Below are 7,765 nucleotides of genomic sequence, written 5' to 3'. Positions count from 1 at the left end.
TAATCTCATCTTTTTACTTTTGCAATTTAGTTACCATAGTTGTAAATTAAACAAACAATCACCCCCTTTTAACTTAGAATGATATTTGATGTTAATCTATCCGTGATGTCGCACTAATCCCTGTGGAGACGATACAAATACTTATCTCGTTTGATGCTAAAAATACTTCATCAAAATGGCGCCGTTGCCGGGGATTGGTGTTTAGATATCATAGATAGTACGATTGATTTATCGTTTTAAGTATTCGTACATAATCCGTAAATATTTGTCTTTACTTTATAGTTATTTGTACTAACCCCTCTTTGATAAACAAAGAAAAGTTTCTTGTTAGTTATTTTCGTTTCAGGATCATCACCTAGACAAAATCATGGCTGATCATGGTTATAGCAACTTCTATACTCCACCCGAGTATGGACCATATCAACAGTATCAACAATATCCTTATGAAGAGGAACGAATGACCAATGTGGAAAATACTTTGAACATCTTCATGCAACAATCCATGATAAACATGCAAAATACCAACCAAAGATTGAGGAATTTATCAATTCAGTTGGAGATGATTCAAGCTCAAATCATGGATAACAAAGCCAACATTCAATCCACTCATGACGGAGAGATTGTTGGAGAAGGTGTTGTTGAACTTGAGGAAGATATAATGAAAGAAATAGAGACACCACTTGAAAAAGAACTTCCTCAAGAACGGTCAGATTCTGAAAAGGCTAAAACTGTTGATAATGGAGAAGTGATAGAGGTGGTAGAGAAAAAGGAACGGTTACTTAGCAAGGAAGAAACATTTGAACAAAAGGGGAAGAAAGTGAGCAAGGCTAAAATTGACCGGGTCATTGATGAAATTTGCACCTTGTTCAAATCAAAGTTAAGGAGGACATGGACTCCACATCATCTGTATCTAAAGTTCATGGAATTCCTCCCGGAAAGAAGGAATACAAAGGATGATGTATTTTCCGTCTCATTTTGGCCACCCTAACGAAAAAGGCGTCGAGCTAACGACGTTAAACAAGCGCTTGTTGGGAGGCAACCCAACTTGGTAAGTTCTTTTACTGTTAAAATAATGTGTTAGCAATTTTTAAGTACTTCATTTTGTTTTAATTTGAACATTGTGGAAGTTTCCTCTATATCGCTCTTGCTTAAATCTCAAATCTCAGATGATTGATAATGATTCATAGTTGTGATTAAAGCGCAAAGCCAAGGTACAAGTTTCCAGTTTTTCTAGGTTTTTACTCGAATATGGAACGAGTACTTTGTGTAAATTTCATTTCATTTAGTTCTTCGCAATAATGTGTTTGTTGTGAACCACTTAGTACTAGCTAAAAGTGAGGAAACCTCAAATGTTTGTACATATGCAAGGAGACCGGCTTTCATTGTTTAACTCGGTTGTGTTATGTTAAATCCAATAATTGGTTTGAATTGTGTGAAGGCATGGATATGATCAAGGCACCTTTTTGTTATTGAGTGAAACATACTTGACCACAAATAGACTACCTTGTGAGAAGAGCGAGTATTTGCTAACCCACTTGAGCCAAATGAATCGGAGTCCTCAATTATGAACTGTCAATTCATAAGCACAATGATTGATGAATTTGCCTTTAAAACTTTTCAATATCCAGTTCATTTTTGACGCACTTTAAGACTCTGATATGTTTTTAATTGTTGAACCCTAAAATTTCATTGTTTTATTGTCCCTTTTGCCTTAAGAGTAAAGGAACATTCAAATAGGGTATATTGATTCAAGTTGGGGAGAGAAGGTAGATGTAAATCTTATGTCAAGTATAATGGTGTAATTTTATCTTTGATCAAGACAACGTGTTGTTGTAAATACAAAAAGAAAAGAAAACAATGTGTACATGAAAAGAAAAATAGAAAAAGAGAAAAAGAAAGAAAAATCCAAAAATAGAATAAGTTGTCAAGATCAAAGTGTATCTCATTTAAACACCAAGGGTTTGTAATAATTGGTAGGGAAGGTTGTGAATTTTAATGGTTGATACAAGGAATGTTCCTCTTTGATAGGCTTTTTGATTTCATTTGCCCCACATATGACATTTCTTTTGTAGCCAAGCCAAGTTATAACCCTCAAAGACCTTTCGATCCATGTTTTTATGCCTTTTGAAACGATATTTGGATGGACACATAACTTGATTGGAATGTTAACTTGATTGCCGGATGTGTGTTCATAATCCTCATTCATTTGATTTCAATTGTTTATCTACTTTCATAGAAGTGTGTTAGGTGTGGTTCGTAAGTGATAGGGCCAAACCGCAAGTGCACGGCCTATCGAAGTAATAGTAGTAAGAAAGAGTATCGTTCCGCTAGGGAGTTGTGAATTCAATTAACTTTTTAGAGAATGATTAGAAGAGGAGAAAGATTATAAAATAGGGGGTTAATTGCTGAAGGTAAATAACAATAAAAATAAAAGAGCCTTGGGATTATTGGTTCATCATAACAACGAATCTTTTCACAAGCAAGCCTTAAACTTATAATTATGCGTTAATCTTAATTTCTTAGGACAAGTTTCTCTTTAGCATATCACAGCTTCTCTCGAAGTCAGTGAGTGTATCCCTCCAACAACCACACCTATTCTCATGGGTGATTGCCTTTGGGACCCTTGAAGATCGAAACTTTATGTGTCCCAAGGTTTGCTAGACTATTCTCATGTTTCGCAAACCTTGTCTAATATTCACTTGTTCGGATATCAAAGCTCCGCGTTCGCTTTATGAATTGATATCTGTGATGATGAATTAACCATTATCAAACCCTCCGCGTTCGCTTCCACAGTTTGATAATAATTAATTCATGTTAAAACGGTGAATTTAGATTAGGAATTAAGGTAACATATAATTAGGGTTTAAGGCTTGGCTTGATCCGGATTACGTCATTAGACTTATCCAACAATCCCAAGACAAAGAAGAGTCTACTCACTAACGTTCATTGTAGACATGGGGGAAGAAGAGAGAAAGCAATAAAGTAAAAGAACAATAATATAAAAGTGAACTTTTATTCCAAGAACAAAAGATGAATGTTTATGATGGAGTGCTACTCTATTTATAGATTTACAATTGACTTAAAATCTAAGCAACTATAAGGGCAAAGCAGTAAAACTACAACAGAGTAACTTGGACTTGAAGAAAAGCAGCAAAAGAGTATCCTGGAGGGTGGCACGGCCGTGCCACATGTTGGCACGGGCCGTGCCAAGTTTCTGACTTGGTAGAGACATATTTTTTGTCTCGTATCTTCGTATTCTTGTACTGTATTTGCTCCAGTCCTCTTTCTTTTGCTCCAAGACACATTCCATCATATATTCTTTCCTGAAATAAAATAAAATGCAATTTAAAGTAAAATATTCAAAAAGGAAATAAAACTAAAATAAAATAAAACTAAATCTAAATAAAACGGTACTAAATAAAGCATTAAAATAGACTAGTTTATGACTCATCAAACTCCCCCACACTTGAGTCTTTGCTTTTTCTCAAGCAAAAGGCAATAGACATAGTAGCAACAAAAAGATTAAACCATGGCATCACAATTAAAAACACAAGTCTCTCCTAAGGTTTTGTTTCAAGTGCACTAATCACGGCTTCAAGTATTCTTTGTGAACTTATTCAACCCAACAACAAGTCTTAAGTGAGTGTGTGTATGTGCAGTCCAACCTTTTTCTTGCTCCTGTATAAGATTGATATTATGAGGAACAAATTCTATCCCTAATGCTAAAGTAACCGAGAAAAGTCCTTTCTTCATTTCATATAAGAGTGATGGGAATTTAGTTAAAATTAAATTTTAGATAAACAAATTAAGCACAAGGGGCTGCAGGTGCTTAGGGGCTATCTATCCTCATAGGAAGTCTTTCTGGATGTAATTGTCCTTTCCCCCTAGATTCAAAATCACCCTAAGCAGTGCTGCAAAAATTTTATTTCATCTCCGCGTAGGAAGTCTTTTTGGATGTAATTGTCCTTTCCCCCTAGCATTGATGAATTTATTTTCCTCATTTGAGGGATTTGGAACTTAAGCTCAAATTAGGGAGTCACCACCACAATTAGGAAGTTAGGGATTGTCCTTTCCCCCACATGTTGGTGCCATTCTCCCGCCCCATTTTAACTTTAACAATTTAGAATATAACAATAAAGCTCAATTAATTATTTTCCCACACAAACTTATACTACTTTTACTCTAAAGACTTTTAAGGGTCTAAGTTAACACTAAAGATAGAACGAGTTCCTTAAAATACCTATTCATACACTTGCTCAAAGATTGCAACTGAGTGCTTTTCTCATTGGAGAATTTTTCACAAAAAACATGATGTGGGTATAGCAAGAACACTTTAAAAACACAAGAAATTGCTTTGATGCACAAGAAACAACCTTTTTTAAGAGAAGACAACAAAAAAATTTATGCCATATGATTTTCATTAAAAACAAGCTACTTAATCATGCCTTTCGCTATAAAAACAAAACAAAAGAATAAAGTTCAAGGGAGTTTGGAACACTACGACTCTAGACACTTTATTAGGCTCCCCCCACACTTAGGAGAAGCATTGTCCTCAATGATTCAAAAGAAAAGAAAAGAAAAGAAAAGAAAAGAAAAGAAAAGAAGAGAGAAGAAGAAAAAGAAGAAGGAGGAGAAGAAGAAGAAGAAGAAGAATAAGTAGAAGAGAGAAAAGTAGAGGAAGAGGAAAGCTCACAATTTTATTGAGGTCCATAAGGTGGACTTTGGAGGTGAAGGTGTTGCATCATATTTTGGAGCATTTGATTGTTTTCTTCATTTATTCGATTGCTCCTTTGGACATTTTTTTTTCATTGCAACACCTTGTCTTTGTTGCTCGGTGCTTATTCTTTGAACTTTGGTTTGCATCCATGCCCTCCGTTCATCTTTATAGCTTCCACCGGCTTCTTGTACATAGTGCAAGTTTGCACCTACCTCCTCTTTATCACCACCATCATCACCATCCTCTTGTACCTGTGGGTTAGTACCAACATAAAACAAATTTTCCACCTCCTCCAGATTAGTTAAGTCCGGATTAGATAGAATAATCAAACAATAAGCTCTAATAATTTTCCATTCATATTGGTAATTATGAGTAGGGTCATGGGTTCTAAGTAAGGACAAAGTAGTGAGAGTATATAAGTCTAGATAATAGTTCCCCTCTATCCTCTTGATCCCTTGATTCATACTCACCCCAAACTTCCTAGCAATAAAAGTGATGATTCAACCTACCATTATTACACCCTTATGATCCAGTTTCTTTTTAACAATTGTAACAAGATAATCAAGCAAATAATAATGAAGGTTAATAGGATGGTTATAAAGCATAGCCCACAACATAAACAGATCATCATTCCTACCTCTTTCCTACTCTATATGGTGCAAGTCATAACCCTTCGAAGGTACCTATTTAATTGCTCAGAATCCTTGAATTGGATCCCATGATTGCGGGCTGATGATTGCTTCTTGCTTGCACCACCTCCAGAGGCTTCCATCTTCTTACTTTCTTCATTCATGCCATTGACCTTAAATTGACTTGGTGTGGATTTTGGGTGAAGGTTAGGGTTAGGCAAGGTTTTGGTTGGGAAGAGTTGGTTTAGTGATGAGGTTGTGGTTTAAGTGAAGTTTAAGAGTTGAAGGATGGAGATTGGTGAAGAAGTTTTGGTTTTTGGGTTATGGTTTAATGGTGTATGAATTTGGTTATGAATAAAGGATGAAAGAGGTTATTTTGAATGAGAAAAAAAAATAATTTTTTTTTTTTTTTAAATTTTTTTTTTTAAATTTTTTTTTTTTTTTTTTTTTTGCTGAAAAGTTGGCACGGCCGTGCCACCACCGGCACGGGCCGTGCCAAGCTTCTGGAGTGGAGAGGAGAATTTTTTTTTTTTTTTTTTTTAAATAATTTTTTTTTTTTGAAAAACTTTTTTTTTTTTTTGGTTTCAGGTCAATGGCTTCAACTTTCTTTCCTCCCTTTTGACATCATATTTGGACAATTACCTACAAAACAAATTAAAAGAACACAAAACAAAAATAAAAGCAATAAAATTCAAGGGTTGCCTCCCACGAAGCGCTTGTTTAGAGTCACTAGCTTGACGGTTAGAAAGTGGTTTTAACTATCTTATACCCAATCTCTCACTAAGGGATAATGGCAACAAACTAACATTCTCTCCCAAATCACACATGGCTTTCTCAAATGTTTTATATCCTATGACACAAGGTATGGAAAATCTCTTTGGATCCTTAAGTTTAGGTGGTAATTTGTTTGGAAGTATTTCAATAAAATTTCTAAACTGCTCATCTAACTTGGGTTTAGCAAACTCTTGTGTTAAAGGACTTTTAGGCTCATGAGATGGTGAAACAAATGGCTTGTCATTCTCTCCTATAGCTTTCTCACTTTGAGGCTTTTCACTTCCTATCTCTCCTTCATTGTTCTTAATTTTCACAACGGGGTCCTCTAATTGGTTACCATCCCTAAAAATAATAACACTTACATGGTCTTTGGGGTTGGTTTTGGTTTGGCCTAGAAGGACTTCGGAGGTATGAGAGGGAGTAGCCACCTGTTGGGGCACTTGAGAAGTCTGAGTCTCTATCATCTTACTGTGAGTAACTATGGAGTCTACGTTCGATGTACGTTTGGCAAGAGAGTCCTTCAAAAATTCAGTTTGATTTTTAAGCTCTTGGAGCTGCTTGGATTGATCAATAACACATTTTTCTAGTAAAATTTCCAAGCTGGATTTTTGAGGAACTCCTTGGTTGTTTGCATAACCGGGTGGTGTTGTTTGTTGTCCAAAAAGATTTGGAGGGGTTTGAAAAAAAAATTGATTGTTTTTAAACCCTTGATTATATTGAGCATAGTTTACTTGCTCATGACTTCTAACAACACTACCTAGCTGGCAATCAATGCCAATATGGCCAAATACACCACAAACTTCACAAAGAGGTGATACAGGGGCAAGTGTGACAGCACTAGTATTTATTTTATCAAATTTTTGTGTGAGTGCGTCAACTTTAGCAGCTAGATGATCAAGGGAAGAATTTTCATACATACCTACCTCTTTCTGAGAGGGTGAAGGAGCAACATTAGTGGTGTCCCTTCTGTAGGTCCACTGATAGTGGTTTTGTGCCATGTCCTCGATCAAAGCATATGCTTCTGTGTATGTTTTGTTCATCAAAGCTCCACCTGCAGCTGCATCAACATAAATTTTTGTGGGATACAAAAGACCATTATAAAAAGTGTGAATAATAAGCCAGTTCTTTAAACCATGATGGGGACAAAGTCTAAGCATTTCTTTGAAACGCTCCCACGCATCGTAAAGAGATTCTCCATCTTTTTGAGTGAATTGTGTGATTTGAATCCTTAATTGGACGGTTTTAGAATGGGGAAAGAATCGGGCAAGAAAAACTTGCTTCATTTGTTGCCATGAAAAGATAGAACCAATTTCCAATGAATGAAACCAAGCACTAGCTCTACCCCCTAAGGAGAAAGGAAAGAGGTGCAGCCTTACGGCCTCTTGGTTTGCATTCAAGGTTCCACTGAGTCTTAAAAAAATTGAAACATGAAGATTCGGATCCTCAGTGGGTGATCCGAAAAATTGATTTTGCTGCACTAACTCAATAAGTGCAGGTTCTATTTCAAAATTGTCCTCAACCGTTGGGTACACAATAGCATCGTATGACTCATTTGAAGATGGGATTGCATACTCGTTGAGAGAGCGTTCCTTAGCCATATCGTTATTGTCTTCCCAAGAAGTTAGAGGAAAAAGAAGAAATAGAA

At 35.9% G+C, this 7,765-nt stretch overlaps 1 non-coding gene across 1 annotated transcript; it reads left to right on the top strand.

The window, feature by feature from the left end:
• Positions 1-7,248: 7,248 nt before the first annotated feature.
• LOC146924796 (small nucleolar RNA R71) lies at positions 7,249-7,355 on the top strand. The gene has a single exon (XR_015012981.1). It is a non-coding gene; the product is annotated as a small nucleolar RNA R71 (small nucleolar RNA).
• The last annotated feature ends 410 nt before the right edge of the window (positions 7,356-7,765 follow it).

Source organism: Medicago sativa, chromosome 5, assembly GCF_051527215.1.
Source record: "Medicago sativa cultivar Bolivia chromosome 5, Bolivia_mono, whole genome shotgun sequence".
Lineage (NCBI taxonomy): Eukaryota > Viridiplantae > Streptophyta > Magnoliopsida > Fabales > Fabaceae > Medicago > Medicago sativa.
The sequence above is the reverse complement of the archived record's forward strand: the minus strand, read 5'-3'. Positions and strand labels throughout refer to the sequence as shown.